Source organism: Mchenga conophoros, linkage group LG22, assembly GCF_057382185.1.
Source record: "Mchenga conophoros isolate Kocher_MC1m ecotype Shallow Benthic linkage group LG22, M_conophoros_male_GT1.1, whole genome shotgun sequence".
Classification (NCBI taxonomy): domain Eukaryota; kingdom Metazoa; phylum Chordata; class Actinopteri; order Cichliformes; family Cichlidae; genus Mchenga; species Mchenga conophoros.
Window position 1 is genome coordinate 24,109,954 of NC_140546.1, and position 18,674 is coordinate 24,128,627.

At 40.3% G+C, this 18,674-nt stretch overlaps 2 pseudogenes across 1 annotated transcript; one reads left to right on the forward strand and one right to left on the reverse strand.

The window, feature by feature from the left end:
* Nucleotides 1–1,030: 1,030 nt before the first annotated feature.
* On the forward strand, nucleotides 1,031–3,970 carry LOC146549545 (histone H1-like; annotated as a pseudogene).
* Nucleotides 3,971–9,993: 6,023 nt separating this feature from the next.
* On the reverse strand, nucleotides 9,994–16,847 carry LOC146549546 (uncharacterized; annotated as a pseudogene). The gene is made up of 11 exons (XR_014890460.1): nucleotides 16,584–16,847; nucleotides 15,555–15,652; nucleotides 15,260–15,394; nucleotides 14,879–15,027; nucleotides 14,642–14,778; nucleotides 14,453–14,546; nucleotides 14,197–14,317; nucleotides 13,861–14,078; nucleotides 13,597–13,780; nucleotides 13,237–13,361; nucleotides 9,994–13,065 (listed from the first exon to the last, which is right to left on the reverse strand). The product of XR_014890460.1 is annotated as an uncharacterized LOC146549546 (transcript).
* Between the last annotated feature and the right edge of the window lie 1,827 nt (nucleotides 16,848–18,674).

Consider the following 18,674-nt stretch of genomic DNA (forward strand, 5'->3'; position numbering starts at 1 on the left):
TATGGTAGGATTAACGTAGTTGCGTCTGTTCTAGTCTAAGTGCTCTTTGTTTAGATGAACTGCAGGACTTCCTCACCGTGTTATCTAGGATGAACCATCTAGGGTGAGGGGGAGGCTACCCTCTTCCTGACCAAGGATGTTTGACCCTTTGATCAGCAGTCCCCACACACACACACACACACACACACACACACACACACACACACACAGGCAAGGTACTCTTTGTGTATGTAGACGTCGTATGTTAATGAACCTATGCATATTCATGTAACCTCAATAAAAGGACAGTGTATGGGAGAACGGACGAGACCAACTGGAGTCAAGCGGTTGTCCGGTTCTCTCCCGTGCACGAGTACCATGAAGAAGTTTGCCTACTTGTGTCTTGCTTGCAGTGTAATTATATTGTCTTAACGTTCCAGCGAATAGGTTTATGCTACAAACCTAACATTAATTGGTCCTTCGATGCCAGAGCCCTGGAATCGCATTCACCGAGGGGAGGAGGGACACGCTGAAAGACTGACGTCAGCCAGGAAGTTCCTGTGGATTCGCTGTATGTCTTTTCTCCTCGATGAATGGCGATTGGCGGGATTCGAGGCTGATATTACACGCTAAGCAACACCGAGTAAGTTTAGAGTCCAACTCTATAACTGTACGTCTTCGCCGCTCAGTGGGGCGTTGTCCGTGGCCGCTTAGTGGGGCTAAAATTCGCCGTCTAAGTGGGGCGATGTACAAAGCCGCTCAGTGGGGTTTTTTGTACAGAAGCATTAAGTCGCAGAGTTGCGCAGTTCGAACTTTTTTGGTTCGCCGTCTTAGTGGGGCGAAATACAGACCGCTGTGTGTGGTACTGTAGTGAGTTCTCCACCGCTCAGTGGGGTGTTGAGAAGTTCCGCGGGGTCCAGATTGTGCTGGACAGTAGGCCTATTTTGTGTTGTTGTCATTGTCGTCGTCGTTGTTGTTGTTGTTGTGTGTGCGGAGCAGAACATGTGGTCTGTGACACCGACTGTTGTTGTTATCAAGGGTTTCTAAGCAACCAAGAGTGAGTCGGAGGGAGACAGACGTTTGTGCTGGACTTTGCTCCTGGCAGCACAAAGTATTTATGTAAAAAAGAGAGAGAGCGACGGCTCCACAGCTGCGCGGGTTCACGCGAGCGCGGTCACGCGGACCTGAGCCGTGCGGTTAATCGCAGGCTTATAAATGGAAGAGATTCAAATGTTAGAAGTTTTCAGAAAACACACCAGCCTTGGAGAGCTGTGGAGAAGGCCAGCCCACATCAGCAGCACTTAAGATATGCTCTGGTGAATGGCTTTCCCCCCACCCCTTGCTGACACAATGTTTATTCTTTAGCTTGCCCTGATCGACAGCAGCCTGTGTGCCAGACCATAGATTTAATTGAGGTGGATAGTTGTTAAAAGTAATCTACATTAAGCTTGTGGTTGCTTAAATTCAGTACAATGACATGTGAGGTGAAGTGATATAGGTAAATATTTAAACTCATGAAGTGCATAGAGGCACTTGACCTGTGTGAAAGACTGTCGTCTTATTATGAGCCATTGTTGAGATATAGAGCACATCTGTGAAAACAACTAATATGCTCAACCCTGTATGAAACATCTAAAAATACATGATGGAGAAGCTGTGTTGAATATGTAAGTGTAAGACTTTGCCACTGTGGGCAGAGCATGCAACTACTGTGTGATGTCGCGTTGCAGTTTTGTTTTTGTTTTTTGAGCTGATGAGCAAGCTACACATTATCAGATCAAGAGCTGTCTGAGAACTACTCAAAGAGAGGGAAACAGAGAGTGTGCAGCGTTTCCATGAGCAGTTTTTCTGCACCTTGACTCGTGTGTGTGTGTAGCATCAGCATCATGTTTTTGTTTATTTGTTTTGTTGGATTAAAAATAATTAAATAAACTGGTGATCATGCTTATGGATCACCATGGCACATATCTCCAGCCATATGGTTTATTTATGCAGATGAAAAAGTGAGTGTGAATGTGTCTGACATCACAGTGTTTTTGTGCACTGTGCAAAAGTGATTGCCTCTGATTGTGAGTGAGAGCGGTGATTTTGCAGGTCACCAGCTATTTAAAAAAAAAAAAAAAAAGAAGAGTGAAAAAGAGAGAGAATTTATATTGTAGATGAAAAATAATCATAGGAAAAAGGTTTTGTGTTGATCAGCCGAAAAACAACTACAATGTCATTTTCTGCTTTTAAGAAAGGATTGTTCACACAAACACAGACAGAGAGAGAGAGAGAGAGATGTGTGTTGATTAAGCAGTGATGATAATAATGAAATGTCTTAGTTTGTCACTTTCAGGTGAAAAGCAGACCTGAATCAATTTTCCACATGCAGCAGTCGGAAGAAAGTTATAGTTTAACATCATTGGAAACATGCAGGCCAAGTTTCTGGCTGACTTATTTACAGTGCCATGTGTTTCTCAACCTCACAAGCGAGCTCACTCCTCCCTGAAGATAAGGAATGCAGCTCCAAAGCAATAACATGATAAAGAGACAGCAGCAAGTCCTGAGCACAAAAAGTCCCAGCAAAGCAGCAGCAATGTGGATAAACAGCAGCAGAAGAAGAAAGCAAACCCATCTTCCTGTCTGATTGGTTGAATTTCACGGAGGGGCGAGCAAGATGGCAGCGTGAAGAGGAGTTTTTGTTTGAGTTCTCAGCACGAGACACTTATTTGACGTCTTTCTGGCCTTCGGGACTTTTTTGGAGATCAGCGCGCTAAACTTGCTGGATCTGAGGCCAGGGTCTGCGGCGGCAGCATGTTGAAATGCTCAAAAAGGACTGAGTGACTTGGGCAAGCCACATGCGGCTAGCGACATGAAAGAAATGGACCCTTCATGATGCGTTCAACGTGCCAGCGCTGTGGTGGGAAAGGCTCCATCATAAACACGCCCTGCGCCCTGCGCCGAGGTTCAGGCCAAGAAGAAGAAGACGATGACTTCCAAGCCCAAGAAGGTCGGCCTCAGCGTGGGCGAGCTGATTGTGAAAGCCGTGGCCGCTTCCAAGGAGCGCAACGGCCTGTCTGTGGCCGCTCTCAAGAAGGCTCTGGCTGCCGGAGGCTACGATGTGGACAAGAACAAGGCCCGTGTCAAGACCGCCATCAAGAGCCTGGTGGCGAAGGGCACTCTGGTGCAGACCAAGGGCACCAGGACCTCCGGATCCTTCAAGATGAACAAGGCTACTGAGAGCAAAGCCAAGAAGCCCGCCGCGGCCAAAGCCAAGAAACCGGCAGCAGCTGCTAAGAAGTCGCCCAAGAAGGCAGCAGCAGCACTTCAGCTACTAGACAGGACAAAGCTGAAGGAGAACTGCCGGGACTGTTGAAGAAGGAGAGGACAAAAGAGTGAGAGGACAACAGAGTGAGAAGACTAGGTGAGAACACATAGGAATTATTTAATGTGGGAAATCAAAATTTGGGTTAGCAAACCTGGGGAAAAGAAAACTGACTGCTTAAGTTGGAAAATTGAGACGGAGTCTGAAACATTGCGAAAATAGAAACATATACAAAATCACACACACACAAGCAGAACATGCATTAACCCTACTAACAATTCCAAACACAAAATGACTCATGAAGACTCATAGCACATTAGTTAAGAAATGATTAAATAATAGCAGAGAAGTGTGTAGGAAAGGCAGCTTTAAGAACATGCTCTGCTGGAGATGCAGCTCCACAGACATGCATTAGACCTGCCTAATAACACAAACACATGCAATGAAAATTAGCTTGTTATCTTTCATCAGTGTTAAAATAGTGTCAATTTAGCAGACACTTGTTATTAAATACTAAATTTATCCAATGCAAAAAATTGACTCTCCAGGTTGCAGGACAACAGTTTAACTTTTGTGGGAAAAAAGATCCTGGTTTGACCAACCAGTGATCAGACAATAAATTTAGTTGTTAAAATGGTAAATTGGGAGAAGCTTCCTGCTTGGTTGAGGCAGCACATGTAATTTACTGTATGAGGGAAATTGTCTTTTGTGATACTATTTTGAACATGCTTTTCTGTCGTCCTGTCAACTTAGTGGGTTAATAGCTGATATGCAAATTAGTTGATTGGTTTTAGATTAATGAAAGGTGACTGAATTCTAGTATGAGTGAATGAGATGTGTTGGAGTTGTTGTGTGTTGAGTGGAGACTCTAAAACACTGAGTTTCCTGTTTTGATGTGCGAGTGAATCCTGTATTTAGATACACAACTCTGAATACATCAGAACAAACGTCTTTTGTGAAGTGCATGACAGCATGTCACATGTTTTATGATGAAGGGAAAAAAGGAAAATTGAATAAAATAGATCTGTGGCTTAAATGAGTGAAGAGCACAGACCGGGTGATTAAACTCATAGCTAATATGACATTAGGGTTATGTTGTGTGTTGTGCAGTTGATGGTTGGTTTGGAGTGAATCTAGCTGATGATTCTTCTCCTGTTGTGAAGTTGATGAGGAGTTTGTGTCATGACTTAGCAAGGCCTTTTTATTTTGATACTTTCACAGTGCACTGAGAGTTTGGTTTGATAATCTCTGTTATTTTTTATTTTTCATTTTTGAACAAGCACTGATTTTTGCTTGTGAATTTCTTTTCTTTGAGCAGATCTGCAAGTCGGGAATTAAAAGCGTTACACGTCGTCAAGAAAATTGTTGCAAGTGGGTTTCTCCACATTTAAAATGGGTTCAGGAGAAAGCCACTTATTTGGGACAATTAGGTAATGAGAGTCCCCCCCAAAAAGGATTCAACGAGGAAATCCAGTCTAAATTATTTTTCTTTTTGAAATAACGTCGTTTTGCTGAGCGTGGAAACGAATGCGATGATAATTTCCGCAATTAGCAAAAGAAGGAACCACTGAGTGAATGAGTAAGAATTTTAAAATATCTGACTGACTGACTGAACATGATTGTGTGAAGCTAACCCCCACCTGACAAAGGTGCAGATGAACCCATGTGTTTCCTTTTACAGGAGCAGAAAGATGACAGCAACACTCGAGGTTGCATGATGATTTAACCTTTTAAATGCCATTTTCTGTGTCTGTGCATTTATCAGGTGTGTTATTCATAGGCTTGAGTTGCTCACAGAGATAACTGTGACAAAGTATGCATACGCCTGCGCAAGCACTAATATTTGCATTTTCTTTTCTTACAGCATGCCAGTTCTTCATGTGAATTGATGATGCGATTTATACCAGGACAACTGGTTGATGTTTTTTCCTACTACAGGATTTCTGGGTTTATGTGTGAGGAAAACTGTGTTTACAGGTTATGAGTGGTGATGCTGTTGCATTGTGTTGATGGGAAAATGTGAAGGTTACTTTGATAATGTGAATAACATGTGTGAAATTTCCTGTGTTGAGAACTGGTGTTACTTCTTTCCACAGCTAGGGTTGACTTTATGGTGTTTTTATGGCACCTCTGGAACCTGTTGACCTGTGTCTGACCTCTGTCTGACTACAGTCAATGTGTATTGCTAATGTTAGTTTCTTTGAGAATGCTGTGGAAGATTCAGCTGAAACGGACAAGTGACATGAGTAAAACAAATAAGAGATACAGTGTTTCTGGGATAGTTTGATATGGGCTCATTAGCTGGCCACTTTTGAGCCCATAGTAATATATAAGTGGAGTGACTTTGCTTAAGAGCAGTCACCGATTACATTAATGTTGCCTGAGTAGATGGGGTGATCCATGTCTGAGGCGACTTATGAAAATAATTGTAGTTTACTGATTTGAGAAAACCTGCACATGACACTTGTCTTGCTGATGTTGAATGCTTCTTGTCCTTATGATACAATTGTTTACAGGTATGGAGTTTGATTTTACTTCCAGATTTTGTTTTCCAGGCCATGATGGTGTGTATGCAGGCTCCTGGGAGAGCCAGGTGTTAAGCAAACTTAATATGCAAAGCACACTAACATTTTCATTGCAGGATTATAGGTCCAGGGTGGTGCTGCTCCAGGGGAGGAGATGCCCTGATGTTGCCTGGGATATGATCTAGCTAATCTTTTTCTTTGAGACTGGAATCCAGGTTTGGTGAGTTGACGCATGGGTGTGTCCATGCGTCAAGAGGAGGGGTCCAAGGATTAACATTAAACAATGTTTTTTATTATTGTTGCAGTGATTTGTGTGATTAGCCGTTTTATTTACAAATATTAAACCTATGCAAGTGGTGCACCCATGTTCAGATGAGGCTTTGATGGCCTATAAGTGAAGTTCACTGAACTAAAGAATGTGGTTTGATGATTGTTGACATACTCTCCAAATAGTTTGTCTTCCTAGCAAGGAAATACAGGTGCAGCAGTAATCTCCTGAGAAATCTTCAGAGGCCCAGTGAGAAGCGCATAGCTGACAGCCAGGCAGTGGTTGAGGTCAAAGATCAAGCTGGTTGGGGCCCATCATGAAATCAGACCTTGGAGCCACAGCAAGGACCATGAAACTGCCTGCAAAATAGAGGAGAGGATCGTCCACAAGATGGGAGAGAGGCTTCAGGAGGATCAGAGATCATCTTCAGCACAGCAGACATCACACAGAGAGCTGTGCTACTAAGCTTCCAGGAAATCAAGAGGAGACTTCCCACAGCAAGATTTTAAATACAATGAAAGATTCAATATTGACGCTGAGGAAGACAACTAAGGTGTATGACGTGCTCTGCCTTAAACCTTCAGCAGCCTTGGAACATGAAAACTCGTGGGATGAGGGGAGCGTGCCAAGCTCCATCGACAGCGCAGAAGGAGTTCGAGGATGACATCATGATTCTGTGAAAAGCACAGGAACCAGAAGCTATGGTGGTGATAACAGCAGTTTCCTATGAACATCACCTAACGCTGTGCCACTGTACTGTGCATACGATGACACTCTGAAGGCTGCTGGGATCATAATAGCAGTAAGACAACCCTGCACCCTTTCCACAGAGAGCTTTTTCTGCAGAGCGTGGACAATGAAGGAGTCATAAATATCCCCCTCGCAGGATGAAGGCCTGAAGTGAGGTGATGGGAGGCCATAAAACTAGAGTGCTGAGAGGTCTGCAGCTTGGAAATAGCTGAGACCCATGTTGACGAACCACAAAACCAACTAGTATGTTTGAATGTCTATTCTACATACATTTGGACTCTGGTCCTATGGACAGTGATGGAAACAACTGGAAGAGACATTCATGATGCCCTGCAGAGCTTAAACCACTCTGCAGAGAGGCATGTGATGTGCACACCTGGAGGAAGCATTACCAAGCTGAGATGTTTTTGAAAATGTTACTTTTTTAGTTTCACTATTAAATTAACAATTTCTTTGGTTGCTCGTAAGATGCAGTTTGCCATGAGATGAGCTCAATGAATGGGATAACTGCTAATACATTTGTTGAACTGTGTACCTTTTCAGTAATTTAGGGTGATTTGACATATGCTGAGTATAAAAATGTTTGCATTGAAACTGTCAGACATGAGGTATTCATACCTGGGAACTTTTCAGGCATAAAGGTCAAAAAGGGGGGAAATGTTAGATTTGTATTGTTGATTGTCATTTATGCTTAGAAATATTTACTTATATATGCTTAGAGTTTTGTAATTAGTTGTAGATTGGTAGAGGTTTTGATCCTTGATAGTCTGCAAACTTTGTGTGTATTAGACAGCACTTTGGGAGCATGAGAGGTCATACCGTGTCTTATTATTTTATGGTAGGATTAACGTAGTTGCGTCTGTTCTAGTCTAAGTGCTCTTTGTTTAGATGAACTGCAGGACTTCCTCACCGTGTTATCTAGGATGAACCATCTAGGGTGAGGGGAAGGCTACCCTCTTCCTGACCAAGGATGTTTGACCCTTTGATCAGCAGTCCCCACACACACACACACACACACACACACACACAGGCAAGGTACTCTTTGTGTATGTAGACGTCGTATGTTAATGAACCTATGCATATTCATGTAACCTCAATAAAAGGACAGTGTATGGGAGAACGGACGAGACCAACTGGAGTCAAGCGGTTGTCCGGTTCTCTCCCGTGCACGAGTACCATGAAGAAGTTTGCCTACTTGTGTCTTGCTTGCAGTGTAATTATATTGTCTTAACGTTCCAGCGAATAGGTTTATGCTACAAACCTAACAGGAGGTCAGGCTGTTCAAGATCTGGAGTATTGATACAATAACACATAACAAAATTGTGGATTTAGCGTTGGATCAATATTGTAAAATTGCTTTTGCTATGCGGCGGTGAAGGTATTTGTATTCAAGCGGCATCGTCAAGGCTGAAGAAGAGAACCTGACAGCTTTTAAAAAGCAAGATCACAGGCATATTAAGGCAGTTTTCCTAGACCACAGTCAACCTGATATTAGAGCAACATTAAGCAGTTTTATGAAGCTTGGATTTTAGGCACAATTTCCACCTTTTCTGTATCAATTTATGGCGAAAATCTGAGATCCACCAACAATTCGGTGTTTTTTATGTTATATTGCGAAGAAGCTCTCAGGCATTGATATTTATTCTCAGCTTGTCTTGTTTATTTATTCTTTTCATTAATTACCAGTGGCATCATGCGCTGGCCTGATTTACACTCTGACATCTAAAGGTAGGTAGACAGGAAAGAAGGAAGACAAAAGAGCAAATAGAGGACAATGTTGTCTGATATCAGGCTGCTTTTGTGTCTTTTGTTTGAGGAAGTAACCTGTTTAACCGGAATAAAAAACAAGCAGATTGATCATAATTTTGCTAGTAACTAATCTCTCCAGAGTTTTATTTTTGTTGTCTTTATTTTTATTTGCTTAATTAGTAGTTGATATGAGATTTATTTAATCCTTTAAAAATTACTGATTGCAGTTCTAAATAATGACAAAAGCAAATACAACAAAAAAAGGGAATCGTGGATGAAGATGTGTAGATATGATGATGACAGTTTTAGGAGAGCAAGCCATTTAAAAGATAATCGTCCACAACAATAATTCTTTACACTGCAATTTTGTCAAGTTTGTCAAATTTTTTATTGTTTTAATATTTTTCTGCAGTTCAAATCTCTCAGTGAAACTCCTTACAAGAAGCATGGGAACACACTATCTTTTACAAATGACCATGAAAAGGGTCAACAAATGCAACTCTCCTTCCCTTCTTGAACTCCTGAATGGTCATCCTGGCCCTGTTTTTACAGCTTCACAAAGCGATAATCCAAAAACAGCTTCCATCAAGCCCACTGGTGGGTTAAAGAGAAGGGGAACCACACCACCCATGGCAAATTCATCATGGACTATGGCCATCAGTTGTGAGTAAGATTGTTCTCTTCTAGTGCTCAAAATGGCTGCGCTGCAGCACAAGGCAGTTTATGGACAACTGCCTGCTGCCATTCCCTTTAAAAAAAAAGAGAGAGAAATACGTGAAATACACAATTCTTCATTTTGACCTGAGGCCTTTTTCGTGGTCAAATTGATGCACTCTTGTCCCAAGTGATGGTTTCTATAGTGACTTTGAGCAAAATGGAAGTTAAATCAGATAAGAGCCCAGGCGATTCAGACAGTTTAGGTAAATGAAAAAGAATCTGGTCACTAATGACAGTGTATCCATGTTTCATTGAGGGGCTACCTGTCTCCTAGCAACAGTTGCGTTGTCGGCATAGAAAACCTGGACACACTGGTAGCTTTATGCACCAGGGCATAATTACAGGGGTAAAGATTATGTCAAGGGTTATCTTTAATTCAGTGTGTGAAAGAGAGCATGTTTGTGCTTGCCGATCTGTGTGGCTGTATACACAAGTCCTGCATAAGCTACACAGCAAAAACTGTAGTGTTGAATCAACTCCCACAGAGTTGATTTTAACATTTTTTCAGGGTTTATATAGCTCCACACTCTACAGAGTTGAATTAACATTTTCAAAATAGTTAATTATTTAACACTTTGTCAGAGTTCCTTCTTTAACTCTTAAAACTGGGTTAAATTAACACTGAGCAAATTATTATTAACAACATGTCTGAGTTAATTTTTAACTCTTAAAACCGGGTTAAATTAACACTGAGCAAATTATTATTAACACCATGTCTGAGTTAATTTTTAACTCACCAAACTGGGTTAAATTAACACTACACAGATTGAAAAATAACACTACTTTAACTCTTTAATCTTTTATTAAGGTAGTTTTAATCCCTAAAAGAACTATTTATGTAATAGATTAACATAACTTTTTAATGACAACAAGTACAATCATGAGAATAATTTCAAGAAAACTGTACATTGTCCAAAAACATTTATTATCATGCTTCTTTTTCCCAGAAAGTGAATCAAAACATAATAAATGAAGATATAATGTACAAACTTTCATCTGCAGCACTGTATGAGTTTTGAATATCAAATGGTCTGTGACATTTGAGTTCAGTTATTTTTATGACACACCGTTCTTCAGTTTGTACTACTTTGAATGCATGGTGATGTTCATCAAAGTTTTCGGTAAAGAGTTTGTGTGTCAACAAAAAAATGTCATTTTCAACCATAAGTGTATCAATTATTTGACAAAAGACTGGCATGTCTTCCTCCATTGTACTGCAAACAACGAGTCCAGCTTTGTACTCTACACCATCAATTTTAACCCAACTTGTTGAGAAAACATCTTTTGATAATAGCATTTCACTATTGACCACACTTTCACCTCTTAAAGAAAATGATTTAATTGGCCCAAACTCCTTCTGTTTAAGAGAAAAGGTTTCCCAGTGATAAGCAATGGCCATCTGATGCCGTTTAGCAAGCGATTTGGTGAGGTTTTTGAAATTTTTGAAATAATCTTTGAACAACTTGTGCTTAGCTTCAAACCTCATACTCCACATATACAGTAAAGGGCCAATTTTTCGAATACAGGATGGGTAATGAATCATAAAATGATGCTTAGGAATCAAGTTTCTGTGTGGATACGTGTGCTTAAATAGTTTGTGGTGGTCAATAATCAAATTCTTCAAATATATAGTCATTCCCAGAGTGAGACAAGGTGAAAAAACAATGTTCATTATTTGAAGTAACAACAATAACAAATTCCAGTGTCTGTTCCCTGCAGGAATAATGTCACCAAACAAAAGTGGGATGTTTTTCACAAGACAGAATGTCTGGATAGAGTTCAAACCAATGCTATTGCCAGCACTGTCCAATATGATTTTAGTGGGCCGGTTTTTTCTTTCTAAAAATCCATAGTCAAAACCATAAATCCTAGAAAGCAAGTTCTGTTCTGATATGAAGTGTTGCGTAAGATACTCAAAAAGCAATTTGACCTCATACTGAGCCACACCTTCAAGAAGGTCATGCATTATATCAAATGAGTAGTTATTGCAAATATGGTAATACTGCAATGAATTGAGTGCAGAATTTCTTTTCAACCCATACAGTGACTTCAATTTAGGATCTTCCCGAAGAGACTGGCAATGTATGTCAAACAAATCTTTCCCACGAAGAATAATTTTAGGATCATCCTCACTGTACACCATTTGACAATCATTCTTCTCAATCAAACAAAGGCGACAGAAATGACGGCTACTGAACGACTCATTAAAACCAAGAATTGAGTGCATCCCTAGGTTATCTCCAGTGATCTGTGATATTGTGCCATATACCTGCTCATCAGAAAATGGAAGACTTAGCCCTTGGCTTTCCAGTTTTTTGACATCATTTATCAGTGGTTCCAGTATAACATCAAAACCATACTTTTGCAGATCTGGTGTGTGGAAAAGTGACACTAAATGAATGTTCATCAAAATGGAATTAAATTTTGGGGGCAAGTTTCTTATAACAAAATAAATACAGCCAATTTTGTGAATTCCGCGTTTAGAGCCAAGAGGATTGGCTGTTTCAAAGTCATCATAGTATAGCTGAATTTGTAATGCATGCCTTTTGGCTGAAAACAAAGGGTGAGTTTCAAAGTAACTTCCATCACAAAAGTCATGATAAGCATCAGGCTCTGAGCTACACTCTCTCTGCAGGAAAACACAAATCTCTGGATTTCTAAACATGAACTTCAAAGACTCCAAAATAGGTACATATATAAAAGTATCCTTCACAGGTACTTGATCATAAGTACCAAACTTCTGATTTCGCCTGATGTCATACCTCACTCCAAGTGTTATTTCTCTAGGTTCTACAACTCCCCATTTTAGATTGAAGTATTTATTTCGTTTCCATTCTGTGTTCAGATTGGTGAAAGGGTTTTCAAAATTTTCAAAACATTCATTTATTAAAGATATGCTGGAGTCCTTTGTGGGTAACGCAGAAAGAATGGCCTGCTTTGCTTCTGAGCGAAGCTCACTTGTTAATTCCTCCAAATCGCCTACAAGTGAGGATACTAAACTGTTAGAAAGGCCACTACCCTGCAGTTTGGCCACAATGGATGCACAGATTTCTTTGGATGAATCCCTTGTAAGTACTGAATCAATGCTCACTGGAACACTGGAAGAACTAGACTCTGGAAGAACACTGGGAGAACTGTGAGGAAGATAAGAGGAATTAAACTGGTCCTCCAAAGCAGGTGAAACTGTGTCATTAGAAAAAGAAGCAATGGCTGAAGTTCGATCATTGTGGTCAACATTGCTGTGAAAACTGAGGTGCTTCCTAAAGCCTGCATAAGTTTGGAACTGAAGCCTGCAGCCTGGCTGCCAACAACATAACTTAAACTTAGGTCCAGGATAATAACCATGTTCACCTCTTAAATGTGAAATCAGCTGCTGACTGCTGAGATAAGCTCTCTTACACAAAAAACATGTCAGCATTTTAATGATTTTTACTTAGGTTGTGAGAAGAATTTCCTGGTTAAGGATTTTGGCTCTCAAGTCACGCACTCTTGGGGACTCCTTCATTTTCCCCATATCAATAATTGTATACTGTTGTCTGCAGAAATGTGTAGAAATTCACAAGTGCAGCATCATAAGACACATTGAACACAAAATGAGCTTTAAAAAGCTCATCAAATGCCCCAAGGGAGCGGCTGGCCTGGCAGGGGATGAGACGCTTGTCTATGGCAACATAGAAGCTGTCGACCTTCCTCTTCTGGCGCCCAACAGCCAGGAGGTATGGCTGCTGACTCTGCTGATTCTGGAGATGCTCTTCCAAACTGCAGCAAGACTGGAGTTGAGACAAAGATACTGAGCATTAGACACAGGAGCAAGTCAGAGATAATAGCATCACAGAAATGAGTATGTAAACCTCCTTTGTAAGCTCAACTGTAATTTGTTTCATTCACCTCTTAACCAGTGACATGACAATTTATGACAAAAACTATAAATATTAAATTACCTTATGAAAGACTACAAGTCTCTCAACAGCATCAGAGGCGCTGATTTTTTGATACTTTGGTCCTCCTGGGGGTGGCGGAAGTAGATGTAACAGTAACAACAGGGAGGCCATGTCTTGGTCAAAGGCTGCGGCCAAAGAGTCACAAGAATCAATTGACAGCAAATCTTTCAAATGCAATTTTTAAGGAGAACTAGAAACACTTCCTAAGAAAGTTGAAATGTGCTGTCATAAACATTAAACTAACAGCTAAAGAAAACTGATGAAGCAAAGCTAACAGGTGAATGAATTGGTATTTATTAATAGAATCCTGATGCTATTGAACTTTAACTGCTTATAGCAAATCATATTTAACAAACTCACTTGCTGCCTCATCAAGATCACTTCCTGGTGGACTCTCTGCTGACTGCACCAATTGACGCAACTCTACTGTTGAGGTGAGCTGCTTGGCCTCTTTGATGATTTGATACCTAAAGATTGGATCCCATTTCTGAAGCAGCCTGGTAGATATCTCATCATCAAACAGGAGAGTGAAGTCTTGATTCACCTTTAAGAAAGAAAATCTACTACTGCCACATTCATCTTGAAATTTAAAGTGATATTAAAAATTCCACTGAATATTCTCACCAATCCTCTTGTATCCAAGAATCTTGGGAAGATAGACAGGATATCAAGACTTTTGTCAGGATCATTGATGACCTTCTGACGATGCTGAAAGGTCTCTCTCATCTTCTGGAAAATCAAGGAAGTGTCGGATGTATGTTTCAGCAAAGAGATGGCCTCCTGGCAAGCATCTCCATCAAGCTGCATGTCGACATTAATGGGCCTTTGGTAATTTGGGCCCCCTGAAGAAAAACACACAAACATAAAAGCATAGGTGCTGATCAGATAGGTAAATGAAAACAAAATAGTATCTAATGTAAATGAGCACATTATCTAGTTTGTGGACACTTAATTTCTTACCTCCTTGAGTAAAGCCAGTGGAGCTACTTGGTGGTGCAGATCCTCTTCTAGTCTTTCTCTGTATCGTTTTCAAACGCCAAGAAATGTATCCAGTGCTGCTTGCAGCATCATAGAAGTGTTCCTAAAATGTAAATACATTCAAAAATAATGTGTTGTCAATCTGAAAATTTTTAGAACTTAAATGTCAACGCACACAAATCCCAATGATGCACAGCATGAAAATTATGTAAACAAGGTGCAATAGTAGTGACTATACATAGCCTTTCTTGGAGTATGGGTCTTTCAGGGATGGGAACAATGTCACTACCCCTAGCGCGTACTGTTCTCTAACAGCTTTGGTGGGGAGGTGCCTGAAAAACGATTTTAAATTAACATGCTTAAGTAATGGCAAAATAGTAACTTGTATTTAAAAAAAAAATAAAATGCACAAATAGAACACACATACCCATGGCAATCAATCATGTGAGCCACTATTATATTGACCATTTTTCTTCTGGTAGCATCTGTTAGAGTTTGTGTTGTGTGATATTCCTGGAGAACCTCTTCACCACCTGAATTGGTTCCAAGTACACCTTCAATTAACTTGAGAAAAAAAAAGATGCAAAAAGTGAGGAATAGCTTTTCTACATATTAAGAATAATGAAGTAGAAAAAATACTATGAGAACTGAGTTTTGTCACAACCTTTTTAGCAGATGCTGCATCAACAGTACCCTCAACTCTTGTTTTCTTCCTGGGACCCTCATCTAGAAGTATAGTTGATGTACTTGCATTTGAGCTGAAGCTTGAGTCAGAACAATCAGATGCAGAAGACAAGGAGTAATCAGAAAATTCTAAAAGGAAAAAACAACATTATTCTGTAAGGTGTAGAAAAACAAATCTGGCTGCAGATTTTTAACTAACAAGGCAACATCACACTGCAGACCTGACTCATTTAAATTAACTGATCTCAATGTTCAAACAGCTGATTGGTCAAATTGTGTGCTCCTGATTATTTGGAACAACCAGCAGCCACACAGCCCTTCCCCATGTCTGGTGTTGAGCTTGCCCCTTTAAATTTCTCACCATCACTTGAGAAAACTGTTAGGACCACAGTGCCTTGGCTGATAAGATCACTGAAAATCACTTCATCAACTTCTGTCCCTGTTGCATCTTTGTACACTACTTTTGCATCAGGTGGCAGGCAAAATCTCTCGATGACTGGAAAAGATAAGATATATCTGAGTGCACCTTTTAAGTAAACTGTTCTTGCCTCACATTCACTAAAGTGATACACCACTGTATGATTCAAGAGACTTGGCGAAACGCCCTACAAAAAATTCTGTCCCCCCAACTAAAATTAGGTAAGATATAAACAAACCTTTTTCATGAAACTGCATAAACTCAAAACGCCCATCAACCTCTTCCAACTTCACATACTTCTGCTGTTGGCAGTATCGAACCTGGACCAGCATTTTACTGGGATAAAATAATAACAAAGATGGCATAGTATTTGACATTTAGAGCAATTCAAGCACAAATGATTAAAACACTGACATATACCGTACATGGTGATTAATACTGACCATGCGTTTGAATTTCACTGCAATAACATTTAATGTTATCAAATAAACCTGTGTCTGTCCATGCAGGAGTCCAATTGATACATAACACAATACAAAATACACGTTAATCTATGGTGTAGTTTACACCAGACACGGAGTGCTACGAAGCGATTGTTTCGGTATCTGGTCTATTTTTTGCGTGGGCCACGCATGTTCCGCAGGAAGTTACACCAAGACACACAAGACAATCCAGGCAATTTTGAAGATAAAAGCTATTCTCCAAAATAAAATACTGCGATTGACAAATGCGATCAGATTTGTGTATGAAAAGAGACAATAGAGATGAAAATGAACACATAGCAAAGGAGGGGACAGCCTAACTGACTATGTTTGGGGCGGGTGTCTCAAAGGGAGAAGAGAGTGAGACAGAGAGAGAGACAGATTAGAGACAAGTCAGCGATGAACGATGTCAAAGTAAAAGCAGGAGTGACTAAAACAAGCTCTCTTCAATTATTTTGGGATGTTATTTACTTATCAATTGTGAAAAAATTACTCTGAATAAACAGAGAAGCAAAAACGCTCATGAACTGGCGTGGAGAAAGACGTGTCTGTGTGAACAGGGGAAAAGCTGAACGTGGCGCGGCGCTTCCACGTGCAGTGTCTACCGTCACTTACGAGTAAAAAGACTGCAACATTAACATTAGCATTGGAGGCTAAATAGAATTTTCGACACATCTCCTCCTCTATTAAAGCTCGTTTTCAGCAACCGAACACCAAGAAACATCAAGAAAACCTCACTGCGCCGATAGAATACCGTGAATTTTATATAAGTTTGAATAACTTACCGTTTGTGTAAAATACTCCAAGCAGCACGGCAGGCATCCACCACGGTGTAACCAGCAGAAGCACATGGAAAATCGGCCCGGCAGAGCAAACTATTAATTGATCCACGGGTTTACCTGGGCAGAAGCCCAGGGGCCTACCAAGTTAAATAACTCTCTTCAGAGTTCATTTGCTTGGACTTGAATAACACTGTTTAATAACTCCAACACTGAACACTATTTGAATCAGAATGTGTTAATATGACACTTTGAGAGTGGAAATCAACTCTAACATCTTTAACCCTGAAATTTTAACACTCCAGTTTTTGCTGTGTACCATTTAAAAACAGAGCTTCTGTGTTAGTGTTACCTTGAAAGCAGAGCCAGTGGTTTGAATGACAAAACCTGCAATCTCTTGTGTTTTAGCTCAACCTTCTTATTTGTATTTAAATTGAAGACACAAAAGTCATTTTAGGGTCACTTCCTGTTTTGCATAGCTGAGATGGAAAGGTCTCATGTAATTCTTTGAGCCTCTTTCAAAAGCCTCCAAGTGGACCATTGACATTGTCCACAACATGCTTCATAGTAAAACTGAAACATTTTGGTTCCCGTTATCTTCACAAGGGGAAAGGATCCCAAAAAGAGATAAGTCAAAGACTATTTTTGTAAATCCGCTTTTTAAGTTTTTGTATATCTCTCAAGCATTAGTCATAGTCTTATTTTTGAATACTTTTGTCTTCTGATTTCAACCTAAAAATAAAGACAAGTTGACTTCCTGTTTTCCCCTGACATATCAGCTGGTCATAGACACTATCACTTGATAGCTTATCAATGCTAACAACATGAGTTGGTTGAAAGCTGCTGGGGATTTTGTTTTAAGCTTATAGATCTTGAAGCCCTTTGAAATACAGCCATCTAAAAAAGAAAGTTTTAAAATGATTTTTGCAGTCTAAGAAAAAAAAGACTATATACATTCTTTGATTAAATAAGTTGTATGACCAGAAACAAACAGATGTTGTGAATAGTGAGATGTCGGCTTTCTTGCCGTCGGGGCTGAAAGCCGAAAGCTCACAGATTCTGATGCATCGGGTCCAGGCTTTGTATTTACATCTTTCTTTGCACTCGATTCTGGTGCTGCAGGTTTTGTCTCTCTCCAACCAAAATTGACTGAACCAGCAGCAAAAGAAGATCCAAACCACGGTTCACATTTGCTAAAGATCGTCATGAATCCCCTCGTACTTTTGCTGTTGTGCTTCCACCATGATAAAAATCACACTTCCTGCATAGCTCTCTCTCTCCCTCTCAGTATATTTCAAGAACAGTTTCCCATCTCAAATCTCTGTTTTCTGCATTATTTGTTTGCAGAAAGTGGATGTAGCTATGGGTAATGAGAAAAGATGTAAAATAGTAAAATAGTCAGATGTCAGATGTCTATTCATATTAATGTACAGAATTCACCTGCTTGCTGCTACTACTGCACATTCACCCAATGTACTGTATGTACTACATATATATATATATATATATATATATATATATATATATATATATTAGGGGTGCAACGATATTCGTATCGATATTGAACCGTTCGATACAGTGCTTTCGGTTCGGTACGCATATGTATCGAACAATACAACATTTGTAATTTATTTTATCAACTTTCCTTCTGACGATGCTGTTTGTGTTGAGCGCTCAGTGAATCTGCGTTCGACTACTCCGCCTAGGCTGCACTGTCGAGCGCAGATCCACTGAGCGCTCAACACAGACAGCATAGTCAGAAGGAAGAGCGCAGGGCACCTCCCCCACCCTCATTCAGATCTGGCGTTTGGAATTATTTTGTGACGTATGACCCTGAAGGTAAGCGAGTCATGGACTAAAGTAAAACAGTATGTTGGATGTGCCATGCAATGCTCAATTACATGGGTGGGAACTAGTGTGTTAGCGCAGTTAGCTCGTTAACGTGTTGGCCGTCTAGCCCCATGCACGGGGCGATCGGCGGTAGCTCGTTAACGGAGATTTGCCGTGTTGTGGCGTTAAGGTCATTTCAACGAGATTAACCTGAAAGCACTAGTGGGAACACAACGAATATGACTGCACATTTACGCCGACATCATC